Below are 23238 nucleotides of genomic sequence, written 5' to 3'. Positions count from 1 at the left end.
ATGTTGAATGAAACCCACTGAGAGCTACTGATATTGTTAGAGTTCTAATAGTGGCCACATCAGACAAGAATATTTTAGTTGCCACCATATGCAGGATTACTACCAGCAATCACCACAATGCATCGGAAGTGGGTGCCTGCAGTATTGTAAAATAATAGTCACTATGGAAAGCTTCTACACGGCTAATACATAACAATCATAGCTGCAATGGCCTTGGCACCATGTTAATAACATTCGTAAAAACTCTCCCCAATATCACATGATTTCTCACTCAAATATCAGGCTTAAATTTATTTTGGAAAATCAGCAGTTTTTCTTCAAATATCAGCCTATGCATTCTGAAAATAACCATATTTTCAGCTTGAATATACACTCTCGATGTTGGCATACATATATTATTTACCAAAGCAAAAGCTTCTAATTTACTAGGATGGACTGTACACAGGAGAGCTACTTACATGTAACTGGAGAGTTACCAGTAGCTTGTGAGCTAGTTGGAGAAACCTTATCTAGAGCAAAAGTAAAAATGCAAGGGAGAAAGTGCAAAGCAAGTATGCTCTTGAGCCCAAAGTAAGTGGTGTACAGGAAGTGGTGGCTGGTAGTTGGGTGAAGATTAAAAGGCCTGATCATGTACCCCAGGGTGAGTCCAAATTCTCAGTTCCGATACAGGATATGTGTGTTATTGAGTTTGGTGCACACCAGTCATGGCAAGATTTGAAATAAAGACATGCCTGCTGTGATTCCTCATAAAAAGGAGGTGTTTGAATGTGCTCGCTTGGGAACGATGTGAGCAGAAGTCATAAGGGATGATAAACCATACTCTGTCTGACCCCACAGAGGTTTTTTTGTGGCTTCATTATGTGCTTATGTTTTTTATTCGTAAATGTATTGCATATTGTTTTTATTTTATTGGTTTATTGAAAGGGAAAAATGTGTAGGGCTTCTAGCATGTCTACAGTGTGGTGGTACATATAATGTTAAGGGGCTGGAACACGGAATGTTGTAGGGGTGTTGGGAAGATGATTTCGGACGAGATGGTTGGTTGCAAGGTACTGGTGGTCGCTAGATGTGGAGAAGGCTACGAAATAAACCTTTCACTTACCTGTGAACCAGTGTTGTATCTATATTTCAGCAAAACTGTAGACAAAATAAAAGCTGAACCTATCAGTCAATCCTTCTACCACCTCCACTATTAAATATTACAGGGCAGATTTATGTTAACTGGCGCATCCCCAGGGATGCGCCAGTTAACGTGCGCCACAGTGCGCCACAGCTCCGCCACCCATGGTGCGCCGCATTTATAATTCGGCGCACCATGGTGCCAAAACGGCACAGATGCGTGACGCATCCGTGCCGGAAATGTGGCGCATTGCTGGAGTTGCGTCGCAAGCGCGACGCAGCTCGAGCAAGGCTCGGGGGTGCCCCATCTACACAATGCTGCATCAAGACCTACGCATGTTTCAAACAGGCGCAGGGTTTTGACGCAGCATTGGCCTGAAAGTGACTGAGTGAAATCTCATAGATTTCACTCAGCCCCTTTCAGGAGGCATTCCTGAGCAGGAACGCCCCCCCCCTGCGCAGGAACGCCTCCTTATGGCGCAGGGCTTTACAACGTGACGCATCTCCTAGATGCGTCACGTTGTAAATAGGGCGCATTGTTTGCGCCGCAGTTGCGTCAAATAAAGTGATGCAATTGCGGCGCAAGGGCATCATAAATCTACCCCAGAATGTTTACAATTGGACCCGATATAACAAGAATCATAAATACTTCCCTTCAGCAAGGATTTGCTCCCTCTGACCTTAAGAAACCTTTTGTAACTCCACTACTGCACAGAAACCCAAACATGGTGTGCTGCATTGCGTGCGAAGAAAAGAGCAGAACGTCATATTTCCAGAAATATGGATCTCTCCTCCCCTCTCCCTATTACTGTTGCAGAATTTGCTGCACAGTGCCACACACACACACCTTTGTGCCATAGTGCAAGGGTGTCTGCGTGAATCTAGCATGGGTTTTGTACTAGAAGGTTTCCCTTCAAGTGCCAAATTCGATGCTTAGACTAAATTTTAAACCTTTCCCACCTTTTATGTGTGCTGTACAGTGCAACATTCATGCAAAGTCGTAAAAGAAAGAAGAAAGAAAAGAATTTATCATTGATAGCGCCTATTTGAAATAGCGTTATTTTTTTACGCCAAACCCTGTCTACAGTTTTTATTCGATAGGGCTTTGCCTCAAAAACCATAGGTGGTTGCATGGAAATGCCCAAGCACCACACATGGAATGCCCCTTTGGCACTAGATAGTTCAAAGCAGCGCTATGCTGTGGTTAGCATTACTTTCAAGTGAGGAAAGTAAATTGGGAAAAACAGATTTTGCGTCGATTTGCGCTACTTTAGTGATGCAGACACGTCTGAAAATATTAGTAAATATACCCCTAGATACTGACTCACTGCAATTGGGAAACTTCAAACAAACCACAAACTTTCCTTTCTGCTAAAGAACAGGTCACTTGCGAGCCAGAAGAACCCAATCAATCAAGTATCTTACTAAAATTGGGATTAGAATCCTACTTTCCCTGGCCAATGACAAAGTTAACACAAAATCCTCTTGACTACTAGTTTACGCACACGCATACAAACACACATATATGCAGAAATTGGTCTTACTCAAATCTTCCTCAGCTTAAGTAATAGCAACCACCCCTATAAGAAGTTGATAGTGTCCCTTGTGGTTCCATAGCACAAAGCCTAAGGTAAACTGTACCCTACGCAAAAGAATGTTAAATGCCTTTTTCGGATTATCAAAAAAAAATGAACTGCAGGCGACAGAACCTATACGCTATCCACCATAAGGCATTTATTTTACTTGTACGTTTATTTATTTCACCTTCCATGTTCATGTGGCCCTTTTTAGGCCACAGCTATTTTTTTCAACTGGTATTAGCTGATCATCCCAACCACTGAAATTGTGTGAGATGCTACGTGAGGTCATGACCCACGTAATTAAAATAACGCCTTGGAACGTTACTGTTCCTACCAAGTCCAGCATTCGCAAACAACAATCAATATTACCCCATATAGCTCCTGAAATGTACATTTAACTTTGATGGTTTCTGTGGGATTCACATAAGAAAAGCAAATTATAGAACAGGCCTGAAACATCCGTTGCGCTGGTAATGGAATTTTCTTCAAATAAGTGCAATTATTTTTAGGCTCATGAGCACAGCATGTTATGCAACCTTGTACTACTTTTCACAGAATTAGGTGTAATCATAATATATTAAAACCTCCTACTGCTCGCCAACGTCGAAATTCATCATAATTTCCTTAAATGTAAAGTGCACTTTCAAATGTATTGATGCAGCGTAGGCAGTATGAAATAGCAAGCGGAATTTTTAAGTAAACAGACAGTGTAAAGCATTTTTTTTTAGCAAATAATGGCACAGCGTCTCTTTTCAGCATTGTCCAGTAACTCCACGGAGGGCAGCAATCTCAATTTCTTTTACTTAGAGAACCTTTGGGCTATTTGGGTCAACGAAAAAAATCAATGTTACCTTGAAGAATTAAACAAAAGAACAAATAGCATATGTGTATGATCCATTAGAGGAACAACCATCATACACGGAAAAGGTGCCTGGAGAAGACCGAACCTGCCTTGGATTGTAACCGCCACTGCTCGCCCTTCACCTTGAAAGCTCTCTTTCTTTTTGCATTCAGAGTGTGCTGCTATGAAAAACCAGTGTGTTTCCTGCCGCAGGTTTTCCGGGCACTGTAAAGAACTAATGGGCCTCATTTACAATATGTTGACGCTCGACAGTGCAGCAAGCCTTCCTGCTGAACTTCTGTGTGTCAAAATAAATGTTTCTTCTGGTTTTGGAATTTATATTTCTGGCGAAAACCTTTTGAGAGAAGAGCACTAACAACTCCTTGTAGTTTTTAGGAAACCCCTCACCCACCTACCTAGTAGGTGGCATGCTTCAACATCGGGCCCAGCTAGATTACCTAGCGCAATCTAGCTGTGCTTCAACGCCTGAGTTACAGTGGAGCAGGTTGTTTGTGTAAGGAAAGTGAAGTGATAAGTGAAGTGCAGTTACACTGCAGTCTGACCCTCTGGGCCGGTCACACCACCACGCACCGTGCACACTCCCCGTGGGTGTGCCCAGGCTGCCCCGATCCCGCCGCTGTGCTCCTGACCACTGGTGTGGTCTCAGCCTCCGTAGCGCAGCGCCGCTTTCTCCTGCTGACTGCTTGTTTTCCCCCCTGTTGCCCGTTTCGTGACCTGTCTCCTGTGATTTGCGGTTTGTTTCCCTTCTGATTGTTGCTGTATCCTGTGTTGCCCTTTCTGTGCCCAGCCTTTGTCCTCTTATTTGTCCTCTTATTTGTTGCCCGCTGTTTTCCCTTGCTGTGCCCCCGCCGCGTTTCCCGCCACCTCCCAGTTCCCCGCCGCTGCTCCCCTGCGGCTCCGCCCCCTTCCACCTAGGACACTTCCCATTCGCTGCCCCGCTCCCGCCTCCCAGCTGCCCCTCCCTCGCTCCACCCCCCCCCCACTCTCCTCATATGGCAGAGTGGCAAACGCGCAGCGTTGACGCGCATCGGGCGCGCCAAAGGTAAGCCCGTCTGCGCCCGTCCACGCCTGGACCGCGCCCAGCGCCCGAACCCCTGGCCCCCGCAGACACCAGCCCCCCCGCCGGATATACAACACCACGAACTCAACGCACTCAACACCGGCCGAATCCCGGGATGCTACCGAGCCACCCCGAGGAGAACCCACGGACCCTTCAGCTGCCACTCCTGCAAGTTCACCTGCATCCGGACCTGCACCGCACCCGCCAAGCCGAGCACCAGCAGCAACCACCTGAAGTGCATCCTGCTCAACACTCGCTCCGTCCACAGACACGCCGTCGAACTCTGGAACCTCCTCGACACCACATCCCCAGACGTCGCATTCCTCACGGAAACCTGGATGAACGCCTCCTCAGCACCCGACATCGCCATCGCCATCCCGGACGGATACAAGATCACCCGGAGGGACCGCAGCAACCAAAGTGGAGGAGGCATCGCCATCGTCCACAGGAACACCATCCACATCACGACCAACGACACCCTGACAACCGCCGAACACCTGCACTTTCAGATCCACACCAACCCGAAGACCACCCTCAGCGGCACCATCATCTACAGACCCCCGGTACCCCGCACACAATTCAGCGAAGACATTGCCGACTTCATCACCCCGCACGCCCTCCCCTCCGCTGACTACATCCTCCTCGGGGACCTCAACTTCCACCTGGAGAACAACAACGACCACAACACCACCACCCTGCTGGACAACCTCGCCAACCTCGGTCTCAAGCAGCTGGTGACCACCTCCACCCACTACGCCGGACACACACTCGACCCCGTCTTCTCATCCAGCAAGGACATCGTCTTCAGCCATGCCACCAGACTCCACTGGATGGACCACAGCTGCATCCACTTCAGCTTCAAAAGAACAACGGTCCACCACCACCAGCAACAGGTTGCACGCAGAAGCTGGAACAAGATCACAGCCGACCAGCTGGCCGCATCCCTGAGCCAGCACCCCCCACCAGCTCAGCGAACCCCAGCCAGGCCGCCGACAACCTCACAAAGTGGATCAGCAGCTGCGCAGACGACCTCGCCCCACTGAGGACCCCACCTAGCAGACCCAGCAGCAAGAAAGCACCCTGGTTCACCGACGAACTCAAGAGCTCCAAGAAGAACTGCAGAGCCCTCGAGAGAACCTGGCGCAGAGACCCTACACCAGACAACATGACCACCCTCAAGCTCGCAACCCGAAAACGCCATCAACTGATCCACGCCACCAAGAAAACTGCATTCAAGGAACGACTGGACAACAACGCACACAATAGCAAGGAACTCTTCAACATCGTTAAAGAGCTCTCCAACCCCAACGCCGGAAACAACGACATCACCCCATCTCAAGACCTCTGCAACTCCCTCGCCTCCTACTTCCACAACAAGATCGCTGACATTCACAACAGCTTCAGCACACAACCAACGCTCACCACGACCGCACCTACGCTCCCCACCACCACCCTACGCGCCTGGACCCCGATCAGCACCGAAGACACCATCCGCACGATGAACACCATCCACTCTGGATCGCCAACCGACCCCTGCCCCCACCACGTCTTCAACAAGGCTGACGCTGTCATCGCACCCCACCTGCGGGACATCATCAACACCTCCTTCGACACCGGTACCTTCCCTGAGAGCTGGAAGCACGCCGAACTCAGCGCTCTACTTAAGAAACCGTCAGCAGACCCCACCAAACTCAAAAACTACCGCCCCATCTCGCTCGTCCCGTTTCCGGCCAAAGTCATCGAGAAGAATGTCAACAAGCAGCTGGCCGCCTTCCTCGAGACGAATGGATCCCTCGACCTCTCGCAGTCTGGCTTCTGGCCAACCACAGCACCGAGCCCGCCCTCATCGCTGCCACCGATGACATCTGAGCCCTGCTCGACAACGGAGAAACAGCGGCCCTCATCCTCCTGGACCTCTCCGCGGCATTCGACACTGTCTGCCACCGCACCCTAGTGCAGCGCCTCAGCAACGTCGGAATCCAGGAGAAGGCACTGGAGTGGATCATCTCCTTCCTCGCCGGAAGGACACAGAGAGTCCGCCTTCCCCCTTTCAGATCAGAAGCCACCGAAGTCCTATGCGGCGTCCCTCAGGGATCCTCGCTCAGCCCCACCCTCTTCAATGTCTACATGAGCCCCCTTGCGGCCATCGCACGCCAACACAACCTCAACATCATCTCCTACGCCGACGACACTCAGCTGAACCTCTCCCTCACCAACGACCCCGCCACCGCCAGATCCAACCTACACGAAGGGATGAAAGACGTAGCCGAGTGGATGACGACCAGCCGCCTGAAACTGAACACAGACAAGACGGAAGTTCTCATCCTGGGCTCCTCTCCCTCCGCCTGAGACGACTCCTGGTGGCCCCCTGCCCTGGGCAGCGCACCCAAACCGACAGACCACGCACGCAACCTGGGCTTCATCTCGGACTCCTCCCTCTCCATGACCAGACAAGTCAACGCCGTCTCCTCGTCTTGCTTCAATATCCTGCGCATGCTACGCAAGATCTTCCGGTGGATCCCCACCGAGACCAGGAAGACGGTCACCCAGGCCCTCGTCACCAGCCGACTGGACTACGGCAACGCCCTCTACGCCGGAACCACCGCCAAGCTCCAGAAGAGACTCCAGCGGATCCAGAACGCCTCAGCAAGACTCATCCTCGACATCCCCCGACACAGCCACATCTCCAGACACCTGGGAGACCTGCACTGGCTCCCGGTCAACAAGAGAATCACCTTCCGTCTCCTCACCCACGCTCACAAAGCCCTACACAACCAATGCCCAAGATACCTCAACAGCCGCCTTAACTTCTACACTCCCACCCGCCAGCTTCGATCGACCAGCCACGCCCTCGCCGCTGTCCCCCGCATCCGAAGAGCCACAACAAGAGGAAGGTCCTTCTCCTACCTGGCCGCCAAGACTTGGAACTCCCTTCCGACCCACCTCCGCCTGACCCAAGACCACCTCGCCTTCAGGAAGCAGCTCAAGACCTGGCTGTTCGAGCAGTAGCGGACCACCCCTCCCCAGCGCCTTGAGACCCCCAGGGTGAGTAGCGCGCTATATAAATGCTTTGATTGATTGATTGATTGATTGAGTTATGTGTTAAAAATTGTCTCTAGGTATAACCCTCAAAAAAGTTTTAATAGTAGGGCCCTAGGACAAGGGTTAAAAACATTCTCAGGATCCTCTTGAGGTTATTTAATGTGACTCAATATCCCTGTTAAAATATTGGTCTAGATCATAGAGCTTTCTTCAGGACCAGAACGATGTGTGTGACCCAAAAACTGGGGTCACAATGGTGACTGTATCAGAACACACCCTAAAGTGAGCTGTGTGTGTAGTGGATTGGTTACTTACAAATCCTCTGTTTGGAGTAACTGTAAAACAAGAAATTGCAAATGCCGGTCGTTTTGATGCTTCAAACATGCATTATTGCTTGTCGCGCTATATGGTGAGTAGGTGTTGACATCATGCTTTAGATTGCATATGAGCGTGCATGACAGTGACCTAAAAAATGACCATGCGTGGCTACAATGTGCCCCGGTGGATGCTAAACTTACCAAGTGTCCCGAGGCTATTGGAACACTCGCATTATGTGGATATATAATGTGCTGTACATTTGTTCACATTTTGGCACATTGCTGTGAATATTTATAGATTATCAAGAACAGGTATCTAGTGACTGCGCGTGAGATTTTTTAAGGAAACATATAAACATAAATGCAGACACACTCATGACGGACAACAATTTAGACTGACAATTGAGGTCTCACTTAAACTCTGAGCTAGTTATGTCTCATGGATCCGATCATACTTTGCTACTACCCTGCCGACTCTAGGGACGGAAAGAAAGAAAGCAAGAGAAAATGGCCATGAATGGGAGACGATGCGTTCGTAAAGTGGCGTCCTGCTAGGTACAGCTTGCTAATGTGGTATCGATGTGAAACAGGTGCCGGTACTCACGTTTGTCAAGGGTCAAAGGTTCGGTATAACCTAGGCAGCTGATCGGGTCCCACTGGTGTGCCCGGATCAGATGTGGTGGTTCAACTATAACGGAAATGGGGCAGAAGTGCTCTGGGGGTCATGTAGCGATGACCGCTCTCTGGCGGCGAATCAACAACTAGAGCGCTGACTTTCCTGCGCCTGCGCATAAGCAGTAGTGTATAGCTTGCTTGGTCAATAAAGTTTTGTAAATAAGAGACACTAAATATAATTTAGGCTAGTGCACTATTCTAAAAAGCCATTTATCTGATGCCCGGTATGGATGGATGTAACACGTGGCGATACACGTGTGATATAGAGGAAACCTCTTGTCAATGTATTAAGCACGTTACCTATTAGTAATATTTAAATAAATGTACATATCTGTTGCCTAATAAAGAAAGGAGTTATTAATCGCACCGTCCCTTACTAAGTAACCTCAAACAGCCTGTTTCTGGCTTTCCTCCATACAGATAAAGCATACCTTCCAGAGACAGACTTTACAATGACCATCCTATCACTGGTATTCTTCCATGTAGATGGTGGAAACTTAATAGCCTTCAGAGCCCCTGAATCCAATTGTGGTACCAATCATTTTTTCAAACACGCTATCCAAGCAGTTGAAGTTGTTGAAAACCCATGGGTTAAAGTTGAAAGTGCGCGTCCTATGTGTTCAATCGATCACACTTGATTCTCTATCTACAAAGGTACTGACAGACACAATACAACAAGGATAGCGCCAACACAAATCGACCAAGGCGCACGAAGATACTAATAACTACTATTTACAAACTCCAGTATAAACCATCTTTTTGTGCACCCTATAAATCAAGTGACAACGATGCAATTTGATGATATAGCTCAGATCACTTCAAAAGAAGCAGAACAATTAGCCTTCTCAACGGAGGCAGCTGAAGAAATATACGGACTCATACAAGAGACCAGAGCATTCAGTCCTAATGTTTCAACTACCGCTCAATTATTCCGTCAATTTGAATTTTTAAGTAAAAAAGAAATAAATCAAAGACTCCATGCAACCACACTCATACACTACCACAAAAACAAAAGAATTCCCAGAGGACTTAGAATCGCCCTGAAGCCGATGTTGTGCAAAAATAACAAACTATTCATAGAAAAGTGGTATCAAATCCTGAACAAATGTTCGCTGGACTTAATTCTTCTAATTATACAAGAACTAGCAAATGTCTTGAAAGAAATTGAAAACGATCTCAATAACATGAAAAAGGAACTAGAAAAGTTACCAGATCTACAAACTATGCTGGAGGATGTGAATAAAAAACTTGATAAATATGCAAAAGAGGTTAACGATCGTAAAGTACGAAAATACAAAAGAGATACCATAGACTATAAGTATGACGAAGTATATACCTGGGCTGATATATACAACCAAAGGAAATGGCAACAACCAAAATCAAAAACACCAGGTAATTCATCACAAGAAAGCTTAACTGCAGAATCAGACATAGCGCAAACCAGGCAACCGCTTCAAAAAACTCAACAACCAGGAACATCTTCCAATAAACAGTCTTTTTTAGACATAAGCCCAGCATCAAATGCACCACCTACAGACGTAACAGAAGAGGCAGAAGAAACTGCAGCAGAAATAGCAAAAAGGACAAGGAGCCAAACATCAAAAGTAACCTAGTCATCAACATCTCTTCTAAACAACTTACGTCAACTCAATTGACAGTATTGAACAAAGGAAGCTCTTTTGTACCCACCTACAGAACCAGTCTGCCCGAAACTGAAGTAGCTCTTTTCAAATTTTTCAGAACATTGAAACTCAGATATTTTTTCAAAGACGCGCCTTCAAGTACTACAGATCAAGAAAAAACCTTTAAACCCAAAAGCTCATTCTGTGCACCATTTTCCCACAAAACGATCGATACCTTTGAAAGAGCAGTACTCGCCGACATTCAAAAAATCAACTTTCGCGAAAAGAAAAAGAGTAACTTGACCAAAATGGAATGGAGTACAATTTCAAACCTTGTTAATGATCATGATCTTACATTTCAAAGAGCTGATAAAGGCGGAGCGCTCATAATAATGGACACTAGTTTCTATGAAGAAAGTGTGAACAAACATGTGAATGATACCAGCACATACATTCAGTTAAACAAAGACCCGACTGAAGACCACCAAAAAGTTTTTTCAATGATTCTTGAGCACGTAGTAACCATGCAATGGATTGACGAACAAACTAAGAACTTTCTAATAACTAATTACCCAAGGAGACCCAGGCTATACATGTTGCCAAAAATACACAAAAACGATAAAATACCACCTTTCAGACCCATAGTGTCAGCCTGCGGATCAATATCGGAAAGTATAGGCAAATACGTGGATTGGTTTTTACAACCGATAGTACAAAAAACCCAAACATACATCAAAGACACCACCACATTTCTGAATTTTCTAAGAGACATAGTCCTAGATAAAAACACTGAATACTGGCTATGCACAATAGATGTGGTATCACTGTATACCTCAATACCACATAACGAAGGACTGGAAGCATTGGAATGGAATCTTCTAAAAGAAGAACACTGTAAAGCGAACAAAATCTTTTTGCTTGAACTGATGCATTTCGCACTTTACCATAGCTATTTTGAATGGAATAAAACGTTTTATAATCAATGCACCGGTACCTCAATGGGTTTTGGGGGAGCCCCCTCCTACGCGAATTTGTACATGACAAAATTTGAACACGACCACATTTTGAATAACACTGATTGGACTGAAAATCTCACAATTTTCAAAAGATACATAGACGATTTATTCCTTATCTGGAAGGGAAACAAGGAACATCTTTTAACCAACATCAATAACCTCAATCAACTCAACCCCAGAATCAAATTCACCCACACCATCAGTAACAACTCAATATCATTTTGGGATGTACAAATTGAAATCACTGACCACAAATTGCACACACAAGTCTTTAAAAAGAGTACAGACCGCAACTCCGGTCTACTATATCAAAGCTTCCATCCGGAAACCTTGAAGAATCATCTACCTACATCACAGTTTATTCGTATTAAACGGATCACTTCCAATCCCCAAACATTGGAGAAAGCTATGATTACACAACAAGATCAATATCTGGAAAGAGGTTACCCTAAAGAGATTTTAGAAGAATCCATCAAGAAAGTTGCAAAATTACCACGTGATAAACTATTGAAACCTACTGAAAAAAACACCAACCAAAAAACAGTATGCGTTTTGAAATTTTCCACCGAAACCAAAAAAATCAAAAAAATCATCAATCGACACTGGATGCTAATCAAATCAGAACCAGATCTACATCAGCTTTTTAGCGAACGCATAACATTCGCACATAGTGGATCTATGAATCTTAAAGAAATCCTGAACACCAAGAAACCAAAACCCATTCAATACAAAGGAATGACCAAATGTCTAAATTGCACTCACTGCAATAATGTCATAATTGGAAATACTTTCATGCACCCCACCCAAGGGTATGAAATCAAACTTAAGTATACAGGTACATGTGACTCAAAAAACCTGATCTACGCAATCAAATGCCCCTGTGGTAAAATATACATTGGACAAACAGAACGAAAAGTCAAAATAAGGATATCAGAGCATAAGAGCAATATTCGAACAAAGAACATGAAATCCGCTCTTGCCACCCATTGGATAGACTGTAACCACCAAATCGCACAATTGAAATACACTATACTCAAGATATTGCCGCAACGCTGTGACAGGGATTCAACTAAACAGCGTCTGCAAGCTGAATTTATCTGGATCAAAAAACTTATTGCATTGCAACCGATCGGAATTAATAATCAAATCGAAATGTCTTGCTTTCTATAAATTTTGTATATATGCACAACATCAGACTTGTGAGGCTGAGCCTACTTCCTCATTAATTTTACAATTGATTATGCTATAACTTCGTTTTTAACATATTCTGATTGATTTTCCATTTATTGTTAAAATTGTTTCATTTACCCAAATAAGTTTCATTTTTTTGGATCATGTTGTCACATCATGTTTATTACACTGTTATTGTTGTGAAGATAGTCTTTCTTCCTCTCGCTCTCGCAATCAATGCACCACCTCGTTTCCCCTTTCCATGCGTTACCAGCATTGACCAATGACAGCGTAGCTCACTCGATCACATGATCAGAATTTTTAACGAATGCAACTAGACTTCATGTCTAAGTACGCTATTTGGTATACCATCCTTCTCTTTTTTTCATAAAACCGGCTGGTTTATCTGTAGAAACGTTCGTTTCACTTTTCAATTTTTTTCGGTTAACACACCGAACGTACGGTCCACTTCCGTATGCTCGCGATCACGTGACTTCGCCACTTTCCTATATACACCGACCTGATAGGCTAACCCAATATCCATGTTCTTCCGCGTTGGGAAACGCCGACCGAGAATACAGCGATTATCTTCAAACCGTAAGTTATAGCGCAGCACGCTAACCTCCCGTAATTCCCCGAACTAAAACCCGCATTTTTGTTTTATTAAAAGCTAACCCTTTGCCACACCCTTTGGCCGATCCCATATACTTTATGCATTAAAAACGGACTGTTACCCACTGGTTAGAACTTGTACTGAGTGTATTGAGAATGTTAATCACAGACTGTAACGTTATGTTTGAACTTTTAAAACGGTACTTTTTGAATGCTAAGGTCTTGTATGTTTTTCGTTTATTGCAGGCCCCTGACGAAGGGTTTTTGACAAACCCGAAATGCATTGGGCATATTGTAACACTGTAAAACTCCAATGATTGCAAATTAACTTCATATTGGAAATGATGATTATTTCGAACACATGCTCTATGAATTAAAATAATTGCCATGTTCTAAAAAGACAGTGAAATCTCATTTTTTCAAACACGCTATCCAAGCAGTTGAAGTTGTTGAAAACCCATGGGTTAAAGTTGAAAGTGCGCGTCCTTTGTGTTCAATCGATCACACTTGATTCTCTATCTACAAAGGTACTGACAGACACAGTACAACAAGGATAGCGCCAACACAAATCGAACATTACCATTCCTATCAAACCAAGGCGCACGAAGATACTAATAACTACCAATCACTTCTCTCTCACCTTGCTGGATCACTACTGGATGCCCCTCTGAACCAGAATAATTTTTAGATCTTGTCCATCACTTAAAAGGCAATAAGAACCAGCAATCAGCCATAACTGGTAGAAAACCTATCCATCTCAGAAGGTTAATGAAAGTGCACAAGAAAGCACTACATCAACACAATTCAAATCAAAGAACTGCACAAATGGAAATACAGGTATTCTAAAACTATGCATCTGGAGCAATATCCATCCACAATAAATGTTCACCCATTTACTACTTCTTTTTAGTTAAAGTTTAAAATAACATCTCATTTAGCAACAAATCATCGTGGATGCTTTTTTCAAAATTGAACGTCTTATGTGAGGTGCTGTGGGGAAGCTGTTTCAATGCAAGTTAAATGTGTACAAGAGTAAAATGATAATAACAAACTTGTAACACCAGCTGCTCCTAAAGTACAATGTTAGGTACTGATGTTAGTACTATGGTGCTAGTACACTGGTTTTAGAATGCCATTGCCAGTACTTGTTTCTGAAATAGGAGTGGATAATTCTTTTCTGAATTAAACAGCCGCCGTGTGTTGCCATACATTTTGGGCTTTAAATAAATAAATGGTTGCTTCCACAATGTTGGTGATCCGAGGCCATGCAGATTTTCAAAGATGTGCCTGTTTTGAGTGAGGGCGATGGAAGAAGATGACCCTAATGATCTTGCACTCAAAATCAGCAATTTCGGCATGAGAGTTCAAAATGAGTGGAAGTTAGTTTAGGGTTTAAACAAATAAAAATGTTTGCCACTTCTTGAAAGTCTGTCACCTATCATTACTAATAACTTCGGGATGAATTCATACTGAGGTGTAGGGCAGTAAAGACCATGAATGAGGCATGGCTAAAAAGGGAACATTTCATTGGATGATGTCAAGGCAATGGCCGCACTCTGTTAAAGACAGGAGAGATGGCAATATTCTTGCTTTTAATGGATAACTTGCAGAAGTTTTATATAGTTGCTTAGGGAAAGAAACAAATGCCAAAATGAAAAGTAGTTCTTAGGTTTCACTGCTGAATGTGAGGTAAACAGTTAGGAATTTAGGAAAGTGCAAAGGTTTTTCGATTAGCTGCCCTGTAAGCGGTAAGATGTTACATTAGATTGGAGAGTGGAGAAGTGTGGCTCAGGGGTTAGAGGCGGCAGACCCGGAAGCTGAGATCGGCCCTGGCCAGGGTTCAATTCCCCGCCTCGGCGGGTCTTGGGCTAATAATTCCACGGACTCGATAATTCTCGCTCCGGTGCCTTCTCGACTCACGGGTTCACACTCTGCGACTCTGGGCAATAGCTTGCTTAATCTCCACAACGGCCCCTCGCGGCGGGATGCCTGGCTTTCACCTTGTGGATACCCTGCCGGGGTTATCTCACAGGGGAATACCAGGACGGGTTCCCTAAGCAAGCGCCGGGTAACCCACTGCGGGTAGCTGTGCGCTATATAAGCTCAAATACAAATACAAATACAAATTAGATTAAAAAGAATTGTGCAAATCAACAATAGCAAGTGAAATTAGGGCAATTTATGTCACAAATTGATATTATGGGCTGAGTTGTACCTTACATTCTGCCTTATATGCACTCTTATTTAATATGAACATAATACAAGGGAGGGGTGTTAAAGTGGCACGTGGACAGGTACTCGATCCATGCAGATGACACACAGATGTAAAGGTTCCAAATTTATTAGCAAAATCTCAGCCTATTTGTCCTTTATAAACACGTGCAATTTTCCTATTTAAGCAATTGTATTTTTCAAGGCTTCCATACTATTCTACAGTCTAATTATGTCAGAGCTCCTTATACTAAAGTTGTAGTCTGTCCTAAACAGGTAAACAAGGAAATGTGCTTGACCCTAAAAATTTTGAACAATCATTACATCTCAGTCCAGATCTTGGTTGGTTACTTGTGGCAATGTAAGTCATAATAGGAGTGCTCTTTATTTATTTATTTTAAATATATATATTTTTTATTGAAATCCATATAACAGTAATTTTTTAATCATAAATACATCCATGCAAATACATTAAATATGTCGATAGTAATACAAAGTTGTTAAATAGCACCAATTTACAGAGAGAGAATAAACCCTAAAATCCGTAAAGATAAACAATATAAACATTTAAGCCAGTTAACAAAGGACAAAGAAAACAGTATCTGCTGCCCATCATAAATGTAAACTAAACAATTGATCAAACCTTGGGTAGGTAAGCGTATACCTAACAAAAAAACAGTGAGTATGTGGAAAATACAAAATCATCCTATATTCAATAATGTGACTGCTTTACAAGAGAATATCAAGGTCCAGATGTAGGTCGCCCAATACTGGTCGGTAGCGGCCGAAATTACCGAATTTCGGCCGTTACCGACCGGTATTGGGCTTTCCAGATGTAGGTGGCATTTTTTAAGGATTCGGTATTTTACCGAATCAGTATTTTAAGGATTCGGTAAAATACCGAATTCTTATCATACCGATTCAGTAAAATACCGAATCCAGGATGTAGGAAGCACTCAAGTTAGTGCATTTCTCAGTTAAAGGATTCGTTATTTACCACCAACTAGAGGTTGGTGGTAAATAAGGAAAACCATTGAAAAAGCCTTTTTTTTGCTTTTCCAACAGTGCCATGTTGCAGAAATACATGCCCTTCTGCAACATGTGCACCCATACACAATTGAGGGGTGAAACAGGGTGTCACAGTGACACCCTGCCACCCTTCAATGTTTCCCCCAATTACCGAATCGGTATTTACCGATTCGGTAATTGACATTCATTCCTATGGGTCTCCAGGCCCATAGGAATGAATGGCAATTACCGAATCGGTAACTACTGATTCGGTAATTACCGAAACTTACCGATTGGGTAATTTTCTCAGTAAAATTACCTACATCCCATTTGCCTGTTCTTAAATATTGAATCGGTATGATTCGGTATTTAAGAATCGGTAATCTGGGATTACCTACATCTGGCCCCAAATGCTGCATAAGATCCTGGTATTGCTGGACATAGATGTCAAACATAGTGGGACTACCTCCTAAAAGATACACAGAATTTTGAGATCTTAATCAAAATAAGCTGCCCAGATCCTCTCAAACTTCTAAAGTCCCACAATTCGCAATGCATAGGCTTGTTCACTCTTTTTAACTAGCTTCATTTTTTGGGCCCATTCATGTACAGATGGTATGAGATCTGATCGCCATCTTTGAAGCAGAAGTGATCTAGCTACAGCCATTCCAATATATAATAGTTTGACAAACTTGTCTGGAATCAGAAGGTCTGGGTCGTAGCCAAGTATTATTAGCCAAGTATTCAATCCTATTAAAATTCCGCATTCACGTTCCAGATAAAAAAAGATATAATTCCAGAACCTCTGGATCAAGGGGCATTGTAGTATAATGTGTGCCCAATTGGCTGAAGGATGGTTAAGGCAGCATAAACACAGCACTGAGTGGTTAGTATATATCTTAGATAGAAAAAGTGGAGTTCTATAAAGTAACCATTTACTAAAAAATAACATCCTTCACAATTAGCTCTTAACGTACTGAAATTAAGATTGTTGACTACTGACCACATTCTCGCTGAGATTTCCATCCCCTCATGCTTAGCCCATTTCATAATAGCCTTCCCCTCCAGATCAATACCGTTGATGGAAGCTAAACACTTTTTCTATTACCCAGGTTTCTTAAATGCTGTGTCTTCTAATAATTTATATACTAAGCATTTCCGTTCACTGATCTGGACCAAATTAAGTTTGCTCAGGAATTTACAAAAAAAGTTATATGCCCCAAGAAGAAGGAAGTCAACGATTAAATGAGACATTTCAGCTATGCTCAAAAATTTGAGATTTTTAGGAATTAAGCATTGGCCCATTTTTGTGTTATTACATAATCCCAGATAGTAAAATAAGGCCAGATAACGAATTGAGGAGTTGATTGCCGGAACAGAATATCTTCTATAAAAAGCCTGCAGTTTTGGGAAAAACCACTATACACACTTATACCGTACTAATTTAGGTGATGTGACACTTGTTAGCGGGAAGTGGATCTGATTTTCCTTGCAGATTGAATTCATAAAATAGTTAATAAAAAAGACTTGGTTGTAGTTCCAGTTTAAATCTGGATATATATTGTGCAAAATATGCAAAGTAATAATCCCTCAAATTCGGTAGCGCTAATCCTTCTTTGCCCAAAGGAAGGCTGTAAACATTGACTCTATTTTGGTAAAAAAGGAGCTTGTTAAAATACAAGGAATCGAAGAGAAGAGGAAATCGATTAGTGGAAGGACAGACATTTTAATTAGAGCAACCCTACCCAAGATGGTTAATGGAAGAGAGCTTCATCGGAGGAATAAATTCTGAACTTTTTGTAGAAGGTGGGCAAAATTCAAATTGTATAAATAAAATATTTGTGCTGAGAAATAAACACTGAGATACGTCTTGAGTTTTTTATTTAAACAAGACAGAATATCGGGGTGTAACTCCATACATGCTCCGCCACACTGTAATATTTGTGTCTTTTTTTAAATTTATTTTATATCCACCTAATGCCTCAAATTACTCGAAGATCTCAAAAGTTTTTGCTTGGACCTCCTTCTTAGGCTTTATAATAAGCATGATGTCATCGGCGTATAGTTTCAATTTCGCCATAGTTGGCAGTGGAAGGCAGATATCAATACTATTCCTAATTGCAATTGCAAATGGCTTGAAAAAAAGGCAAATAGTACCGGAGACAGAGGACACCCTTGTCTAGTCCCCCGTTTAACCTTAACCTGGCCAGCCTCAGAGATGTTAATGATTACGTTGGCTTCTGCATTTAGATATAAATTCTGGATTTTGGGAGGTATGACAAAGTTTTGCAGAATAAAAAATAGGGTCTCCCAGACAACTAGGTCAAATACCTTTTCGGCGTGTAAAAGGAGGATTAGAGCAGGTATCCTCCGAGTCTCAAAATAGTCCAATGCTTCCATTTTATAAATAGTGCACATTTGTGCCGAGCTGCCTACCAGCAATAATACCATTTTGGTCAGGGTGAATCAAATGCGAGGCGTTTTGATTAAAACGATTAGCTAAAAGTTTGGTGATTATTTTATAGTCATAATTTAATAATGTGAGTGCTCTTTATTGAAGAGAAAGCAACACATGGATCCATTCCTAACCAGATATCTAGGAGTTTTAACTTTTGTCATCCACACAGACTCCTGAGCTCTGCGGCTGATCCTAAACTTCTAATCTCTAAATGGTGCCGCACAAATCCTGGTGGAATATGCATGGCAGTGGCCTTGACATGTTATGGAATCAACTACATGGTTCACTCCATCCACATTCCAGTTTTGGGGATTTCGAGGGAAATATGAAAAATATTTGTCTTTTTACAATGTTGTACATATTGTATCTTTCTATTCAGAAATTGTTACAAGTTATGCTTCTGTATTGCAATGTTGTTGATTTTAGTGCCTGGAGGCTAAATTAAAACCTGGATTTTTTTTGTGATTGAAAAATAAATACAAAATAAAAATTCGATATGTGTTTTCATGTGAACAAGATTTTGTTAGCAATACTGTAAGAGTAACAACTGTGTTAACAAAACATAGGGTCTCTTTCACATTCCTGCTTGATACAAGGCTGTTTTTCACTTTCAGAGGCTTGCTCCTGCAACTGAGACAGATACATAGCAACTTTTGCGGTCTTAGACAAGGCAGCATTTTTGGCGGTTGAACCTGAATCATGAGGATGCTAATAGGTGGCAAACTTTACCACCACTACCCTCTTGGGTAATGAAAATTTTCCTAGCAGTAGGTGCTAGTAAGTTTCAATTCTACTAAGGACTCGGAGGCGAGGATTATGCCTTCTTCCTTCGCTCTTTATTATTTTCACAGCAGCAAGAAAGACCAAATAAACATCATTTCCCATGAACATTAGGGAAAGAACAACAAAAACGAGCCAGTCCTTTGTTAGTCTCTGCGCTCCTGACAACTCCCATCATGTTCTGGAGCCTGTTCCCCTTCCTCTTTCTTCGCGCGAAGCATCTAGTTCAACACCATTAAGCATCCGTCTTGCCAGCCTCATTTTCTGCAACAAACCACCATGTCAGAACTGGACCTTAACCAGCACCAAACCAAGCAATTAGGCAACAGTGCAAGCAACCACAGTTGAACACAAGAATAATCAATGCATGAAAAAGGATTACTTACAGCCAGCACGGGGAAGGGTCCACTTCTTGGAAGTCATTGGGAGGGATAATCCTCGCCTCCGAGTCCTTAATAGAATTGAAACTTACTAGCACCTATGGCTAGGAAAATTTTCATTCTATGTCAGAACCGGAGGCTTCGAATTATGTCAGTTCAAAGCTTGCTGACAACCAAACTAGCCACCTCCAGCACTGGTTTGAAATAAAACCGTTTAAAAGTGGAATCTGACCACCAATCGGCCGCCCGAATCAGATCCTCTAAACGTGCCCCAAGGGCGAATGCCTTAGATGCCATAGCACCTCTCGATGAATGAGCACCAAACTGCTTTGTATCAATCCCCGCCTCCTACATAACCCAAAGCACCCAACGGGCGATAGTCGGGGAAGAAACCGCCTTATACGGCTTGCGTAGAGCAATCAGAAGTTGTCTTTCGCCCGGAAGGCGGGTATCCTCAGTGGCATCTTCATAAGCACAGAGGCACTGCACAACACACAGCTTAGGGGAGTCCGGGAAGGCTGGGTACGAGATAACTCTTGTGTTAGTTTTAGTCCGCCTACTGAGAGTGAAACACACTCCCTCAGGAGAAAAGACTCTGGCCGAGATATCCAATGCTCGTACATCCGAGACTCGCCTACACGAAACCAGGCACAACAACATGGCCAAATTAGCTGATAACTCCTTCCTAGACAAAAACCTATTCGGTTGCCATGACAAAAACAGGTTTAGGACTCTGTTCACATCCCAAAAGGCCGAGTAACGTGGTTCCGGGGGCAGCGATAGCCGAATTCCCCTAAGGAGCCTACACACCAGGGGGTGTTCGCTGACTGGAGAACCCTGGACCGGTGCATGACCTGCAGAAATCGCAGGCCGAACAGCATTGATAGACCGATAAGCCAGGCCATCCTCTGCCAGACCTGCCAGAAAGTTTAGGACATTAACTACATCAGACCCCACGGGATCCACACTCCGTCACACACACCAACGGCGCCATCGCTGCCAGGCGACCGATATCTCTTGGTCGTGTTTGCTGCCCAAGCTCTGTCGAGCAAGTCCTCAGCTTTTCCCGAAAGTCCTGGGAGCGCCCAGCGACGCCGGAGATCCTCCATGCCATCAAACGGAGAGACCCCTCTTGGACTAACCGGTGGGGAACCCCGTCCGGATTGAGCAGAATTTGCGGATGATGGGGTAGTAGGATTGGAGAATCCCAGGAAAGTTCCAGAAGAACTGGAATCCAAACTTGTGATCTCCACCATGGCGTAACTATCACCACCTCCGTCAACTGGCGGCGCAGCAGAGCTCACACCCGCGTGATCATCGAGAATGGAGGAAACGCGTACCCCTGCTCGCTCGACCAATCCTGTAGGAATGCGTCCGTCGCTACTGCAAGCGGATCCGGACACCAGCTGAAAAACCTTGGAAGCTGATGGTCCAGGTGGGACGCAAACAGATCTATCCTGAAGGGACCCCACCTCTCCGTCAGTAAGGAGAACAGCAGAGGGTCCAGCTTCCACACACTGGCGTCGGGAAGATGGCGGGAGTGCCAATCGGCCACCTCGTTCTTACGGCCCGGCAGATACTCCGCCGTAACCGACACTAGATGGTCCAGGCAAAAGTGCCAGAAGTCCCGCGCGAGATCTGCTAGCATCTTGGATCTGGTACCCCCCAGATAATTTATGTACCGGACCGCCGACACGTTGTCCATCCGCAGGAGGACACAGGACTGTACTCGGTCCTTCGTCCAGCACTGGACCACAAAGGAACCGGCCAATAACTCCAAACAGTTGATGTGAAACGACTGTTCTAGCGTGGACCAGGTGCCACCCGTGGAGAACTCTCTGCACCGGGCCCCCCAGCCGGCACGACTCGCGTCCGACTCTATGACAATGTCCGGCGCTGAGCCAAAAATCGCGCGGCCATTCCAGGCTTCAATGTGCGTCAGCCACCACTGCATTTCGCCCCGCACCTCGTCCGACAAAGGAATCAGCTGAGAGTAAGTCAAGCCCTTCCTGAGGTGGGAGGCCTTCAACCGTTGCATGGCACGATAATGCAAAGGCCCCGGAAAGATGGCCAGGATGGAGGACGAAAGAAGACCCACCAGGCTGGCCAACTGACGAAGGGACGTTTGACGCTTTGCCAAAGTCTGGCGCAACTCGTGGCGAATCTTCGCTATTTTCCTGGCCGGGAGGCTGAGGGTTGCAGCCACCGAGTCTATTGTGAAACCCAAGAAGGTTATCGACTGAACGGGAACCAAAAGAGATTTTTTCTCGTTGATAACAAATCCCAGACCTTGAAGGAGATCCACCGCCGCCTGAAGCTGGGAGGACAGACGCCTTGGACACTGGTCCATGAACAGCATATCATCTAGGTAGACAATCATACGCATGCCCTGGGCTCGCAACGCCTCTACCGCCGAGCGAAGCACCTTTGTGAAACACCACGGAGCCAAGGAGAGCCCGAAAGGAAGCGTGGTAAATTCGTACACCTGACCGTCCCACCTGAACTGGAGGAAATGACGATGAGGAGGAAAAACCGGTACCGTCAGATAGGCGTCTTTTAAATCTAGCCTGACCATCCAGTCGGATGGCTGCAAGGTATCCCTTAAGAGGTGGATGCCCTCCATCTTGAAATGTCGGTACACCAGCCATTCGTTGAACTGTTTCAAATTGATGACTGGCCAACGGCCTCCGTCGACCTTGTCGACTAAAAATAGGTTGCTGAGGAAACCGTCGGGATGCTCGGTAGTGCAACAAATCGCCCCTTTTGAGAGGAGGGCGGAAACCTCGTCACGCACTAAGTCGGTGTTGCGCAGCGAAAACACAATAGGCCACGGACACTGGAGCTGATGGGGACGACCATGGAACTCCAGCTGGAAGCCCTGGACCGTCTGCAGCACCCAGGCGTCGCTCGTGAGGGAAGCCCATGCATGATGAAATCGCACCAAGCGCCCCCCTACTTGCAAACTCGCTGATGGCAGTACACTCACCTCTTCCAGCACCTCGATGCTGGCCTCTCTGATCTCCACGTCCCCCAAAACGCTGTCCTCGTGTGGGGTAGAAGTTGTTGTAGCGGTTGGTGCCCTGCGGCTGACCGCGGCCGGAGCCTTGCCCCCTTTTGGAGCTACCCCCTCGACCGAACGAGCGGCCCCGGCCACGTCCGGTCTTGTCGAAAACCCGAGGGGCAAAGACCTTTTTAATGTTTGATTGGGCCCTATCTAAGAAAGTAAAGGTGGCCACGAATTTGCCTAATTCTTTTAAGAACGGGTCACCAAATAGACCACCTTGCCCCACCGCTCCGGCTTCAGAAGAAGCGAGGTCCCCCACTTT

The sequence above is a fragment of the Lissotriton vulgaris genome, chromosome 6 (genome assembly GCF_964263255.1).
Source record: "Lissotriton vulgaris chromosome 6, aLisVul1.2, whole genome shotgun sequence".
Lineage (NCBI taxonomy): Eukaryota > Metazoa > Chordata > Amphibia > Caudata > Salamandridae > Lissotriton > Lissotriton vulgaris.
This window is presented reverse-complemented; position numbering follows the sequence as displayed.